We start from the raw sequence: 15,118 nt of genomic DNA on the forward strand, positions 1-15,118 counted from the left end.
TTCTTCAGACTTTATCCCAAAGCCATACATATTTATTGAGGGTTGTATGAGGAGGGATTTAGGAAGATTAACCAGATGGAAGGCAGGACAAGCCCCGCATGAGGAGTGAAGTCAGGAGATACTGTGCGAATCAATGAGGGCCTCAACAGTGGTTGTGGATGTGGGAATGAAAATTCCCAAATAAATATCCAAGTGCCACCATGGGTCCATCTTTCCATGCCAGTCACATCCACTGGGCCTGGTCTGAGTTCTGGAGGTCTCGATGAACTAGGTGTAAATATGTGGTAAATGGATTTATTCTTTAGTAGATAGACGTTTTCTATAAGAATTTTGTATCAGTGATGTGGAAGCCCCTCTCTACAGGCATTTATCAGACTAGCTTGATGTTGATTCAAATGTCACCACTTTGATAAAATGAATTGCATGCTCACTTTTGTATTTCTTAACTAAAACAATATCATCTTATAACAAAGACTGAACAACATTTGGGACTTATAAAATGTCTACTAACCAGACCTGGCTGGTGTAGCTCAGTGGATTGAGCGTGGGCCTGTGAACTGAAGGGTCACTGGTTCGATTCCCAGTCAGGGCAAATGCCTGGGTTGCGGGCCACGTCCCCAGTAGGGGGCACATGAGAGGCAACCACACACTGATGCTTCTCGCCCTCTCTTTCTCCTTCCCTTCTCCTCTCTCTAAAAATAAATAAATAAAATCTTTTTAAAAAGTATACAAGAAAACCTACTTTATAAAAATGTCTACTAACCAAATGTATTTTGAATGTTCATTGGGCAATCAACCAATCAGTCAATCCCTTTGTAAAGTCCCAAAGGAAAACAAAGTGTAGGAGAGGAGAAAAAGAGGCAGACGATTGATTAAATTCAACAGAGTCTTCATTTTTCATCTATCTGTGTGTGTTTAAGTATCCTTCAGCTCTAACTGAGTTTCAGGTTGAATCACATGTAACGACTGGGAACCTCTTCACCACAGAATCCCACCACTGGAGCCGTTTCCATTAATTAAGAGTCGCAGAGGTTAGCAACACTTTTAGGCAGCAGAATGATATTATTTCATGAAGCGGCAAGTTCCTCACGTGTTTCTCACTTCCTCGGGATTATGGCAGGCAGAAATTGAATTGTGTCAATAGACGTTTTTAAAGAGCCTTATCCCTGGGATGACTTCAAACACAAATTCAGGGACTTGTGTAAAAATAAATAAGTACATACATACATAAACAAACATGTAGAATCAAAAGGAATTCACTCCTAGCTGAGAAGTTCTTGCAATGTGCAAAGCATGGCGAAGTTAAAAATGAAGAATTGTTGTAACTGTTTCCATCTTTCTTAAGCGTATAAAATATCGAGGAACGTCAGTTAAAATAAGAAAAAAGACTTCCAGATAATCAATAACTGCGTATTGAACTTGTGTTTGAAGCTCAGCAATACATGCATTGAAGCCAAGAATGGAAGGAAACCATGGCCTTGAATGCAGTTTCTAATCGTGCTCCTTCTCCAGGATGGGGCCCAGCCCAGGGTGTGGCCTCCTCTGGCCTCCGGGCCTTATGGGATGGAGCAGGCTCAAACACGTGTGAACATACATGAAGGCCTGGGGTAACATAAAGACTTGTTTGGGGGGTTATCTGTTAGACCGAATTAGAAAAGGAGTTTTTGAGGAGACTGTGTATTGTGTCAGTTAAACTGAGTACCTGGGACCCTACTAAAGACATGAACATTTTGAATGCCTTTTCCAAGAGCTCAGCATGATGCATTTTGAAAAGTGACATGTGTGTCTTGGTGACTGCCAGTAACGCCTCCGACGCTGAAGAGAGGGAGGAGTGTCCCGTCTCGGGCCTAGCACCCTGGAATTGCACAAATACATTTGTATCCATAAGGCATGTGTATCCACGGGCTGGTTAGCACTCAGCTGGAAAAAGAAATGAGCTATTGATACATGCAACAACATGGGTAGACCTCAAATCAATTGTGCTGATGAAATAATCCAGAGCAAAGGAGATGCAGAGTCGATGATTTTGTTAGCAAAAATCCTTGGAAAATGTAGATTAACCTATAGTGACAAAAGGCAAACCAGTCCTTGCCTGATGATGGGAGACGGGCGGGAAGGGACTGAAGTTCAAAGGGCACAAGTCAACCTTTGGGGGTGACAGGCAGATTTACTACCATGACCGTGGTGATAATTTCACAGGTGTCCACGTCTGTCAAAATGTATCAACTATGCATGTTAATTATGGGCACTTTGTACCTCCCTACAGTGATATTAAAAATGACAATTTTCAAGAGCTACATGAAGCAATAATTATCTTGGTGGTGGGATAAATCTAAAGCTTGACGATCACCCAAACAAACAAAGAGTGGAGAGACTATTGATTAAATGTTTTAGAAGTCAGAAATGTGCTGCTTTTGATAATAGATAGATAGATAGATAGATAGAGATGATAGACAGACAAGAGACTCTGGAGCTAAAACGAATGAACCATCCTCCCTCCAGCTCTCTAGCTATCACAGCCAACGCCGAAGCACGAAGGGTCTTCATTTTCACGGCAGGGCAGCGTGAAGGTGGAAAGGGTCAACGGTCCTGCCTGAGGCTGTGAGGCTGCAGGGAACCCCGCACCTGAGGCCCTTCCCATTCCTCCTCTGTCTGCAATCAAACTGGAAAGGGCCGGAAAGAGCGGAGAGCGAAGCCCTCCTCTCCCATCCCCTTCTGCCCAGAGCTCTGTCACTCTCAGAAGATACTTAGCAGCAGAGCCATATGTCTCATTTAACCCCTGGGCGGACTTGGCCATGGCTACCCAAGATCCTAACGTGAATTTGTGGGAAGTTCAGAATGTTCTCGGCATAGGAGGCACCAACTCTGCAGGGAGGTTTTAGTTCATGTTGTGGCACTTCTGCTGCTCTAGCAAGATATACAATAACACGGAACTACTCATCGGGTGACTTCCAGGAACAAAGCACTTTGCAGATCTATTAGGAAGCCACGGGGTCAATGCCTAATGCTTCTGTACGCCAGGGTTTGGGCCTCGCAGTCTCCCGCGCTGGCCGGGCTCCGAGGGAACGAATAAGGCTTTTAGTTTGGAAAAGAAGTGGGAAGCTGCAGTTATAAAATTTTATAATGAAAAATAGTGTTCCTTTTATCTTATTAAACTCCCCAAACTTTTATCGCTGCACATCACTCTTGAGTTTGAAAAGCGGGGCTAAAATAATTATCTGATGCTTCTTTTTAAAGTCAAAGATTAAATAAAAGAAAAAGTGTTGTCCAGCAGAGAAAAAGCCTTTGAAAATTTAAACTGTCAATACTACTAAATAGCAAACACTAAAATCTCCCTAGCAAACCTATGTGTTAACTGTGATTAATCATATTATTTTAGTGCATTTGAACAGAATAATTAATTGTAAGAAAGACCATTTGGAAGCTCAGGAAATATTTTTGGTTGAATCTCAATCTCTCTCTCTCTCTTTCTCTCTCTCTCTCCCTTCTTCCTTCCCCCAGCTTTTGTTCAGCTAAAATAATGACTCTTAGAGGTAATCTAGTGAAAAAAAAATGGTAGCCTAATATAAAATCCTAGAGGTGTTAGATGCAGGACAATAGAGAATTTGGATTATCTTTGATTTTTTAAAAGATTTTATTTATTTATTTTTTAGAGAGAGGGGAAGGGAAGGAGAAAGAAAGGGAGAGGAACATCAATGTGTGGTTGGCTTTTGCACACCCCCTACTGGGGACCTGACCCACAACCCAGGCATGTGCCCTGACTGGGAATTGAACCAATGACCCTTTGGTTTACAGGCCTGTGCTCAATCCATGGAGCCACACCAGCCAGGGCAGGTTAGCTTTGATATTTAATAAGCAGGATGTCACGCTATCAATAAATTTCACCCAGACACTCCTAGCACCGTCACATTGTCAAGCTAAAAGTCAGAGACGAATATTTCTGTCCATTTAAAATAAGGAGAGAGTTCTGGAGATACGTAAGAGTCTCAGTATGAAGGGTGGGAGGCAGCAAGAAGGCATTTTTCCCACATAAAGAAATTATATATTCATCCAATTCCAATTTTGATGAGTGAATCTTTCTGTGAGTATCAAAGACAGGTCTTCTGGACAGGATCAACGGGTCTTGAAATGCATGGTTCATCTTGGGCTGCAGCGACACAAAGTGTTCCCCCAGGGACTCTAGTGACTTTCATGATTTTATTATTAAAATCTAGAAAACACATTTTATATATGTATATATATGTATATCCTTGTCTCTATTCTAGTAAAACAATGGGGAGCCACCATTATCTATGATTTTATTTAAATCCCCTTGAATATTTATATATTCATTATCTTGGACCATTAGTATAGTCCCTAGAGTTCAAAAACTGTACTTGCTTATAAATGATTAAACTAATGTAAGCTCTTTAATTTAGGATCTCATTTAATTCTCACAATAACTCTGTGTGGTAAGTACTCTTACTGTTCTCTTTCTGTAGATAAAGCGGAGGTGCCGCCAGGATGGGTAAAATTTCCCAGGGTTACAGAGAGGTAGCGTGGATGCTAGAATTATGTCATGAATTCAGGTATCGTGATTTTAATAGTCTGAATGCTTCACTACTACCTTGTTTCAGAGATAATCTCTCAGTACTGGTTTCTGAGATTTGAAGAAAAGTTATATAATGATTATATATATATATACACACACACACACTATATATATATATATATATTATCATGATTTTATGGGAAAAAGATCTTCACTATAAATAATAAAAATACTTAAGGAATTGGTTTTACTAATAACTCTATTAATTTTTATACTTGAGTTTATCATGATTTGAAAAAATCCTATTCGTTTTTTTTTCTATTTTCACCCTCCATAAACATAATAATAAATGATCAGCAACAGTGGCAGCAGCAGCAGCATCACCATTATGGTTTTGTTTAGAATCTTTTTTATTTATTTATAACAGACACTGTGGAAGGAGTTCTAGCTGTGTACCTTTGACCTGTGTCAGGGTTCACATTTAAATAGAAGTTTAAGCAGAACAAATTTAAATATAACTGCTGATAAAATTAGAGTTGACTTCAAAGAAACAGTTGGAAGGTGTTATTGGCCAGAGTAACTTTGTTGATAACGATGATGCCATTATATGAATAAAAAAGACTTCCCTTTGTCCTTAGGTCTTATCTGTTCCTTGCTGCACAATGATATCTGGTGGAATGTCGAAAATCAGCAATGCTATGTGTGTGGTTTAACAGCTCCTAAAACTATTGACTTAAAGGGACAATACTTTCCACCGTGCATTGTAAATGAAGAACTGAAATGAATGTAGTACCACTGCATTTAATTGGAAGATTTAGTGAGGCGGGCAAGAAAATCCCCTAACCAGAAATAGCGACATGTGGGCTGGTGTTCTAGCCACTAGTAATTGCTTAATGGTACTCCGAATCCCAGCGAAAAGCCCGCGAGATAGTCTTTCTATTAGTGTAAACCAAATTCAAAGCTTTGGTTTGCTTGCTTGAGTATTATGTGCACTTATGAGATTAGATTAATAATAGCCCAAACGGGTTCTGTTATGGCAAGCACAATCTTAATGTTTCATGGCTTTAACCATATTATTTCAGCAATTGTCAGGTCTTAAACGAACCTCATTATTACAATCTGAGTGACTTTGAATGAATTCAATCCTGTCACGAAAAATGTCTAAGTCTCTCCTTCCATCCCCCCCTTTTTTGGTGACTTTCCTATAACCCTGCAGCCACCTTGAGAACCCTGAGTTACCCGGTATTCCCCTCTCCCGGTAAAGACCTAGGCACCTTCGGCCTCAGCATTCCTGCAGCTCCTTTGTGGCAACTCTTTTCTGCCTGTACCCACGGCTATGACCTTGCTGGGAGCCCAGTCGTCTCGCTCAGGGTGGGGGCTAGAAGCCTACAGCTAGACCTCTGATATTGCCAACCCTGAGCCCACTGGGGTCTCTTTGATCCCAATGGTCCTATTTGTTTTCCTTGGAGACTTAAAAATCTCACAGACTCAGTTGCCTCTTAATCAAATCGTGACTCATCAGCTTCTCGGAATAAGCCATTAACTTCCTGCTTGTCATTTCGCCCTTTGTTAAGTCCATTCCCCTTTCCTGTTTACCCGTCTCTGTCAAGATCATGTTATAAAGTTACCAGATCTGACATGCAGGGGTCCCCTTTGAACTTCACCTTCATATGCCATCCTTGAAGACCTAGCTAGCCAACCACTGAGCTCCACGTGGTGTTCCTTCACACCTATCGCTGCCTTCCCGTGCCCACAGCGTTCACACCACCTCAAGCCTGTACCACCAGACACCTGCAGTCCTTTCTGAAACGGTCGTTCACAATCAAGTCTCTTTCTAATTTCATACTGTTGCCAGTCCAAACTTCCTCAACAAACAAACACCACGAAGGTTTTAGAGGATTCAGGATCAGTGGCATTTACATTATTTTATAATGCAGGTATTCCCACCTGCGATGCAGATGTGAAACTCTGAGTAACACGGGGGAGCAGGTGTGTCTGGGACACCGTGGTACAGCGTGCGGACCGGCACCTGGGGCCTGCCGGCTCGGACTCTTCTGGGTCTACCGCATGGCCACCACTGTCTCCTTAGTCCCCTTCTCGGCCACATTAAGAAGGTACCCTGTGAGTCAGGTTTCTGTGAAGATCGTGTGTGAACCATAGCTAAGAAATGTCTCATGCATAGGAAAAGATCAAGCCCGAATAACTGTTCAGCAGCTGCAAGCCGTTCGGATGAGTTCGGCTGCATCACTAAATCACCTGCATCGTGCTGTCAGAGATGATCTGCTGCTTCAAGGAAATGTGCATGATGTCATGTGTTAAGAGTGATATTAACAGTCGTGTTCACATTGGCAGGGACCCTCGCTGAACGCTCAGCCCCTCCCCTCTAGGCCTTCCTTGAATGTTCACTGAAAAGCAAGATACGAAACTGGTTAAAACTGGACAGTGTTTGACTCGTGCATTTTTCTAAATTTTGTAAGCGGGCACTTTACTGGTTTATTAGTAAAAAAAAAGTATTATTTCCAAAAGTTAAATATTAATTCAGTGTAAACATGACTAGGCGTCTCATTTATACCTTGTCAGAGCAATCTTTCAGGTGTCCTTAAGGGAATGTGAATCACGCCCTGTTATTATCGCTTATACAGTTTACTGGAATGTATGCCCCTCCCTAAAATGTAAGTTCCTGGAGGGAAGAGGTGTGCTGGTGTTTAAAGCAGTGCGGGGCACAAGAAGCGTTCAAAGAACATCCACAGGAATGAATTATCTGGCCGTGTGACATTAGGGAGGCCTGTGTTTTCTGAATTTTTTTCCTGTGCAGATAACCCCATTGGTAGCAAGAACAAACGCTATCGCTTTAAAAACTCAATTTTGATTGTTTCTATTAAGAAACCTAAAAAAGAAAACACTCGAATAAGCCAAATGCCCCCATGGCTTATTATACTCATTAATACGTCGATATCAATTTATAATACCAAATACACATAAATGGTTTAAAAACGGAAAACAACCAAAGGGTGAAGTGAGAACCTCACAAAAACCCCACCAAACCCTACATGCAACAGTGCACATCCCGTCTCACGATTCCTTCTGGAAGACACGAGGGTCTTAGTTTCTGCCCTATGTGCACGTGCTGTCCTGAGACCTGCAGTCGGAGGGCTGGGTTTTCCGTAGCCCGAGGACTGGGGACGGGGCAGCTACGTAACCCTGGTTGTCAGACCACCAGGTGTCTGCCCTCTCCTCTTGTTACGTCAGCATCAAAGGGGGCCTCTCAGTGACAGGGACATGTCTCACTCCAGTGGAAGATGCCCAGTGTGGGACCCTGGTAACTTATTTGCATCAAAGACATCATGGACCGTCCATTTTCCTCTTCATCAGTATTCCTCATAAGTTCAACTTATGAAGACTGTGGCTCCTCACGTCGCAGTGAGCCACACTGGAGTGATCAGCCCCAGAGACTCCTGAAATGACTGCATGAAGCTCCGTGGGCCTCCTAGACTGGGGGACACAAAACAGCCTGGGAAACTTTGGAGCTTCCTGCAGGGTCCCCTGCCACCTGGGCTGAGGGATGGACATAGAGGGTTGGGAGCTTTGGCCACGAGCTTTTCCACAGTTCGAGTGCTGCCAACTCCGTTTTGTCCCTGAGTGTTTGTTTTCGTGATTCTCATGCGGTGACGCTGGAGGGTGGGAGTGGGAAGCTGGTTTGACTCCTCTATCTTAAATAACAGGAAGTTCAAACTATTGTAATCATTTTTAAATCATCCATGGCCATGGGAAAATGGCTAAAACAAATAGCCCATAGCCATTGCTTCTGTAAATAAATTGTGTCTCTTGAGAAGAGCTACTAGAATCCAAGGAAAAGTTCAAAAGCAAATTCCAATCAATATTATTAATTGATTCATACTAATATAAGAGAACCATTTCTTACTCACATCTTCTTTGGAAGGAACAAGTTATATCATATTCTTCTAAAGGGCCTTAAGCTTGAAAGAATATAACATTAATCCCGTTTGCTCCTGCTTCTTATAACCACAGAATATGGCAGAAACAACCCCCAAAATTATGAACCAAGAATGCTAAAATCACAATGGAATCCATGGATTTTTTCCCCCAACAGCTGTTCTGTGAGGACCAACACCTTTATCATGGAAAAAACACAGGGAATTATTCATTCTGAGCACACTTTTGATCGCTGCTTTACTTACGAGTTTTCAGTCTGAAATCAGATTTTAAATGCATGTGAACAGGCTTTTAATGAATGTCACAAAATCATATTATTCCAGGAATGATTGGACAACAGTGAGTAGGCAAGCCTTAAAAATTTTATAACACAATCACATTCACATAATCATCATTGAAATCCTATGCTTTCCCCACTTTTAAAAATCCTTCATTTTTCTTCACATTCAGAACAGTCGCATTTTCACAAAGCCGATGCGATCTGGTTCTTTTTTTGAAAAAAAAAAAAATAGACACATGAATCTGAGTCCAATGCTCGGGCTATGACTCACGTAAGCGCCATGTTTCACTCACGCAGGACCAATGAAAGATGCCCCCAGGACGAATTTCCTCCTGCACCTCCAAAGATGAAAGACTCCTACTAAAGCCATGAAATTTGCCTCCAGCTTTCAAAATGGGATCTCCAAGTTCATTACTTGTGTGCCATTCCCGTCAACTGGAGTTAAATCCAGCGAGCAGAATCACCACCCGCGACCCTGTCTGCCATTTAGAAAATGACTTTCCAACCACAGAGGGTTAATTCGGAGCACACCTCGCCATAGGAGGGTTTGTTTTTATCTCTGAAGAGTCACAGCTACGGCCATAACCAGGGCAATATCTGTCCGACACTGATATTTCTGCTGTCAGAAAAACTGTTTTGTTTTTTTTCCCCCCCCTAAACCTCCCATATAAGGTCCAAACTACAGCCCTGGGCCTGTGGCTTCCTCAGAAGCTACCAGATTGTGCCGCTATCACAGAATGTCATATTCGCGCCCTGCTACAGTCGCATCCAATAAGTAATCTGGCATGAAGAAAAGTTAACTGAATTAGTGGCCAATTGGGACGCTGGGTGACCTACTCTTTGGGAACTGAGTCCTCTGAACTTTTCCATTCCGCTTTGCCTTCATCCTTTAATAGGGACCGAATCCCCATTAACAATTGAGCGGCGACAATAAGTGCCATCAGGAAAAGGAAATTCAATTTTCGTGGGGGATGACAGCCTTACCTTTTCGCGCTTAATTGGCCGTATTGTCTCCAAAAGTTAATTGGTTACTTAGTCCAGGTAGTTAGTAAAATGTTTAGCTGCGTCAAAAAGCTCAGGCTCCCACTGTTAATGGGGCATGAAATGGAATGTTTGATACTGCAAATAAAATCAGTGATATTCAAGGATGTTATGGTAGGTAATGCGTTGAAACTGCCATTTAATGGGTCCTGGAAGATTAGGGTAGTGTCAGCCGGAACCGCCCGGTCTCTTCTCTGACATTGTTAGTTGCCTCTTCATTTACTTAACGGCTGTCTGCACTGATTACATAGGCATAAAACTCCCCACAAAAAAACAACAGAGACACGCTCTATTAGCAGTCCAATTAGAACTATTTGCATATTACAGTTCATTTCTGCTTAAGTGAATCCCTAATACAACTTTAGGAAAAAAAAATTCTATTGTGTCATTTGAAAGAAAGAGGAAAGAAAAAGACTTAAAGGTGATCTCTCTCCTCCTTTCTTTTTCTCACTTCATTCTCTCTCTCTCTCTACCCCCCCTCCCTCCCCCTCCATTTCTACCATTCCCCATCCACCTCAAATATTAGGGTAGAAAAGGAGAAACGACAAGCTCTAAGCCAGAGACAAGTGTGTGGACACGTGTGAAGACCAGGGCACCCTCGTGAGAGTTAGGTCCAGCACAGGGCAGCGTGGGGTCGCGTCACGGTGGTGCTTTTTATTTAGTGAGGGTGAATGTTTTTGAGATGCTTCCCATTTGCTCTAGATCAACTATTGCTTTGAACTTTAGAGCCAAGTGGCTAACATCTATAAGCGCCTCCCTGGTGAGTCCCAGCCCCTGATGGGATGCCTGTGCCACTTTCTGTCAGCGTCCCAACCAGAGGGAGCAGAGCAGGGTTCCAGCGTCTGCCTCTGTGCCTCTGAAGGCTCCAGCCATATACATCTGGTGACGTTCAGCTGTACACAGTGTTCACACGTGACACCGTTCTTTGCACACAGGCGAGGGGCGTGACGAGTGCGGTTAGACCGAGATGAGAGACCTCACTTTGTCAGCCCTCTCCCTCTTTCCAAAACTTAGTCCTTAGACATAATGTCTTGAGGCCTGTTGATTGGGTCACTGGAAATATTTTATTTACATTGTTATTGCTGTTAATAAGGGTGATAAGATAGAAATCAGAAGGCCTTTTGTTGAAGCGGGGAAGGGGGGGTCCACTGGCAGAGGCCCTGATAGACACCAATGAATGAAAAGCAGCTTTCTGAAGCTGAGGCTCTAAGAACGGACACAGGGTGTGAAGCTAGCGGGTGCAGTTTGCAGGGAAGGTTGCTAAGATGCTCGGCGGATGTCCCACCCACTCTGAGTCCTGGGAGCCCACAGGAGCCCCAGAGGCTGCAGGGAGAACTCTCAGGCAGCCCAGGAGGCCATCTGCGGGGAAGGGGGAGTGGGCCTCCTGCCCCGCGTATCTGATGAGTCCTGCTGCTGGGAGCAGGAGGACAGTGACTGGGGGAGGGTGTGGCAGACAGGACAACGCTTGTGTGGCCACCTGAATGGCAAGAAGAGGAAGTGTTAGGGAGTGTCAAAGCCTCACGAGTGTTCCATAGTCCCTACTGCTCACCCCCACTGGTGGCTTTTCTGCCTCAGGCTGCACATCTGATTTGGGACAGATACATCATTCCTTCCAGCAGATACAAGCAGGGAGCACAAGCAGGAAACTGTCCCCGAAGCCTCTGGACTCAACAGCAGCACAGTGAGGAGTGGGAGAGGACGGGGAGCTTTCGTTCGGGGATTACTGTGGCAGTGAACCCCATGGAGCTCTCGTGCCTACCCTTAGACCAAACCCTGGGTCCCCAGCCCTGGATTAAACCCGTGCCCTTGAGTTTCCCCAGGCCCGAGACCAAGGAAGGCCCCCACACCTCGCAAGTGACTGGTCCTCTCACGCTGACCAGATTCCAGCGTGACGTGTATGAATGCAGATGAACCGCAGCTTTGGTTGGGACAGGACGTCACTAGTTAGAAAAGCCCAGGGACATTCTTGATGTCACGAGTCCACGTAAATATCATCAGAGTGTTTCCCACGCTCGCCACTGCTTCCCTTTGTACCTACAGCCCTGACGTCACAGGTCAGCCTCCCACCCCCACAATGATCTGGACTGGCCAGGCCACGGGGCAGTTCTGGAGTTGTCCACAACCAACGGGGACCAGAAGGGAAATAGCGAAGGCTATGACACGCTCTTTGAGAAACACCAGCAATTCCTAAATGGCCCTCTTTCTTTGCTGTAACTAATCTGTCACTTTAAGGGTCACAGGCACACAACTGTAAGAAAACGCAGGGAGGGGAGATGCCACCGTCACCAATGGCCACGCAACCCCAGAGCAGTGGGGACAAACCAAAGGGGAAACCCTATCGGAGGGCAGAGTCGGATCCCCAATCTGTCACTTTCCATTCTTTTCACCACAGGCACGGACACGCGGCGTGACACGTGTGGGCTCTGCCTGACACAGGTTTTGTTCCGATGCCCCGCCAGGTCCTTTGTGCCCTCCCTCCGCTTTTCCCTGGCTCTCGTTACCGCCACCAGCAGCTGAGTGCCGTCAGGGGCAGAGGCTGACACGCCGGCCCGCTGCCTGGGTGCGGTGGCCCTGCCAGGGGCGGCGAGACAGTGCCAGGGACGGTAAGCAAACAGCACGGAGGCACACACTTTTGCCCCTGGAAGCAGGCTTTGCACCCTGCCAGGAAAACAGCTCTCTGGAACAGCACTGCCTGCTAGTAAAATGGACTAAATCAGTAAACAGTGATTAAGGCTCTGGCTCTGCTGACTGTTGTCACTGCCTCAGACACATGGCTTCTACACACACACACACACACACACACACACACACAGAAACCAAAGGGGGGATGGGGAACTCGGTATAGCCAAAGTGAAGACCTAGAGGAAGTGGGGTGAGAAGTCAGGGAGAGAGAAGGATGCACATTCCTTCACAGGGAGACACTCAGTTCTCCTAAAAAGTAAAATGAATATTTCAGCATATTCATTCACCTTGCATTTTTGGGGGCTTGTGATGAGAATTGCCTTCCTAAATAAAACATCAAGTGATGAATGCAAGCAGCAGTTGGCTCAGTTCAACACCGGCTCCTTACTTGTCTGGTTCCATAATAGGAATAACATAATCCCAATTTCTCCAATAGGCGGGGCAGACCGGAAGCAGCACGGCAAGCTGGAATGTGTACTGTGTGGGAGAAACACGTCGCTGCATCGAATTGCTTTCTGGAGTCAGAAGAATAAATTCCACGTGGACACGCATACATTCACATCAATGGATCTATTTATAGATCTATATGTACAGATATATCTGTATATGTGTATATATCCTGATTATACATTTATAAATATGTATATGTGTGTGAATGTATATGTGTGTATCCTTATTTTTAATCTTCTTGTAACGCTATAACCACACCAGTGGGAATTCTGTGTGGCTATCACTCTGAAGATGCCTTTACGCCACACTCATTGTACCCGTGCTTTGAGGCAGGCAGCCTTTCGGCTCCACCGTACCGTCTGCAGAGGTGCCCAATGCAAGTACGAGCAAGATGCTCGCTGTTGTAAACATGGCTTCAACAAGTCTCCTCCCAGTGCTTTCTGCTCTGATTCCCTTCCATATAGACATTTGGCCTGTATGTTACCACTGTGCTTTAACCCCATCAACAACTTCTAATGCTAAGAGTTGAAGTTGCTAATACAGATTCGAAAGGATACTAGGCCCCTTACTCAGCCTCCTTAATAACTCCACCCCCCCCCAATATCAGGCATTAATCAAAAGAACCAACTGTGATGATCCCTTTCCTAAACTACCCTTGAGCCTAAAAGTGGATCTTGCAGTTTAGCCAAGGGGATGGCCATTTCATATCAGCCTCTCTTCCCCCCACACAAATTAACTTAATCTGAGCTCTGCACTGCATTTAGGAGCCACCTGCAAAGGTTACCTGGTGGCTGCCAGCATAGTGAGGGAGACAGCACATCATAGGGGAAAGCACGTGAACACTGTGGTGATTCAAATGCCGATTCTCCCCCCTCTTAGCTGAGAGAATGTAGAGAAGTAGCTTGATTTCCCTGGGCCTCTGATTCTGTACCCGACTATAGAAGTGACAGCAAGAAACGAGATAACTTATGGCCATGCCTTGCAAATTACAGACTCACATGCACGTCTGATTACTACTTACAGACATGTGTAACATAAAAAGAAACAGTGCTAAGGTATTTCCTGGGATCAGAAATCCAAGGAAAGGGAGAAGAAGGCTGGGATATCGTGATCAGTTGAAGAGGTGACTTGGAGAAAGAAGAAGGCAGAGACACGCAGAGCGTCCCCCTTTAAGTTCTGGACAAGGAAGGTATAACCCGAGGGTGCCTTGATCTTGTAGAAGACAGAAGGTAAATAGAAATGGCAATGGGGAAAAAATGGCTTCCTCCCCAACTTGGCTAGTGCCAACCCCGTTCAACACACCTACCATACTTCACTAGACAGATTATCAAATGGGGCCCATGGCCCCCAGACGGGCAAAGTTCGTGCTGTTTGTACACAAAATGAATCATCTCCCCATTAGGGGACAGTGATCAGAAATGATTTCCTTTCCCGGGTGCGCCTCTGTTAATAAGAAGCTGTAATTCCTTGGAGAAAGCAATGGTGAGAGAAAATTCCACCCGTGTGGCCGTGGCCCTTAATCAGAACAGCGTTTGGAACCCGAGGCGTGTAGAGCGAAATGCAAATCCCATGCATGAATATACCCACCTAGATTCACAGGCTGCTTTCATCATTGATTAGCCAGCCACATGACCTTTTCAGGAGGAGAAATAATTGGCAGTTTTAAAAAACGAAGAATTGATCCCATTACTCAGATAGAATTTTCCACCTTTTTTCGAAAGAGATGCTTATTAAAGAGGTCAGTCCCTCTTTTCTTTTCTTTTTTTTTTTTAGGGTCATACATATGTAAGTAAGCATGGCCATTATGCGCCATCTAGGAGAGTGGACAGTGAGCCATAAACACCGGCGTTCAGACACAGTCGGGTCTCCGGCGTTCCTGTTCGCCAATTACAGTAATGCTGATGACATATCTAGTTTAATGCACGTGGCATTAAAGCAGTCCCCCCTTTTCCAGGGAAATCTAATTACACCAAACCCAAGCACTCAATCAAACCTGTTATTCTGTGGCTAAACAGCCTGGCGTTAATGCAATTTGAGGGGATCCAGGCCGTGACTGGAAACGTCATGTATTAACAATATCTAATGGGGGCTCCCGTAGGTAAATGAATATGCTAACAAGCGAGATCACTGCTAAATCTAATATCTTTAAGCTGTTTAATTCCAAACAGTCCCTTAATAAA

The sequence above is a fragment of the Phyllostomus discolor genome, chromosome 12, assembly GCF_004126475.2.
Source record: "Phyllostomus discolor isolate MPI-MPIP mPhyDis1 chromosome 12, mPhyDis1.pri.v3, whole genome shotgun sequence".
Taxonomy (NCBI): domain Eukaryota; kingdom Metazoa; phylum Chordata; class Mammalia; order Chiroptera; family Phyllostomidae; genus Phyllostomus; species Phyllostomus discolor.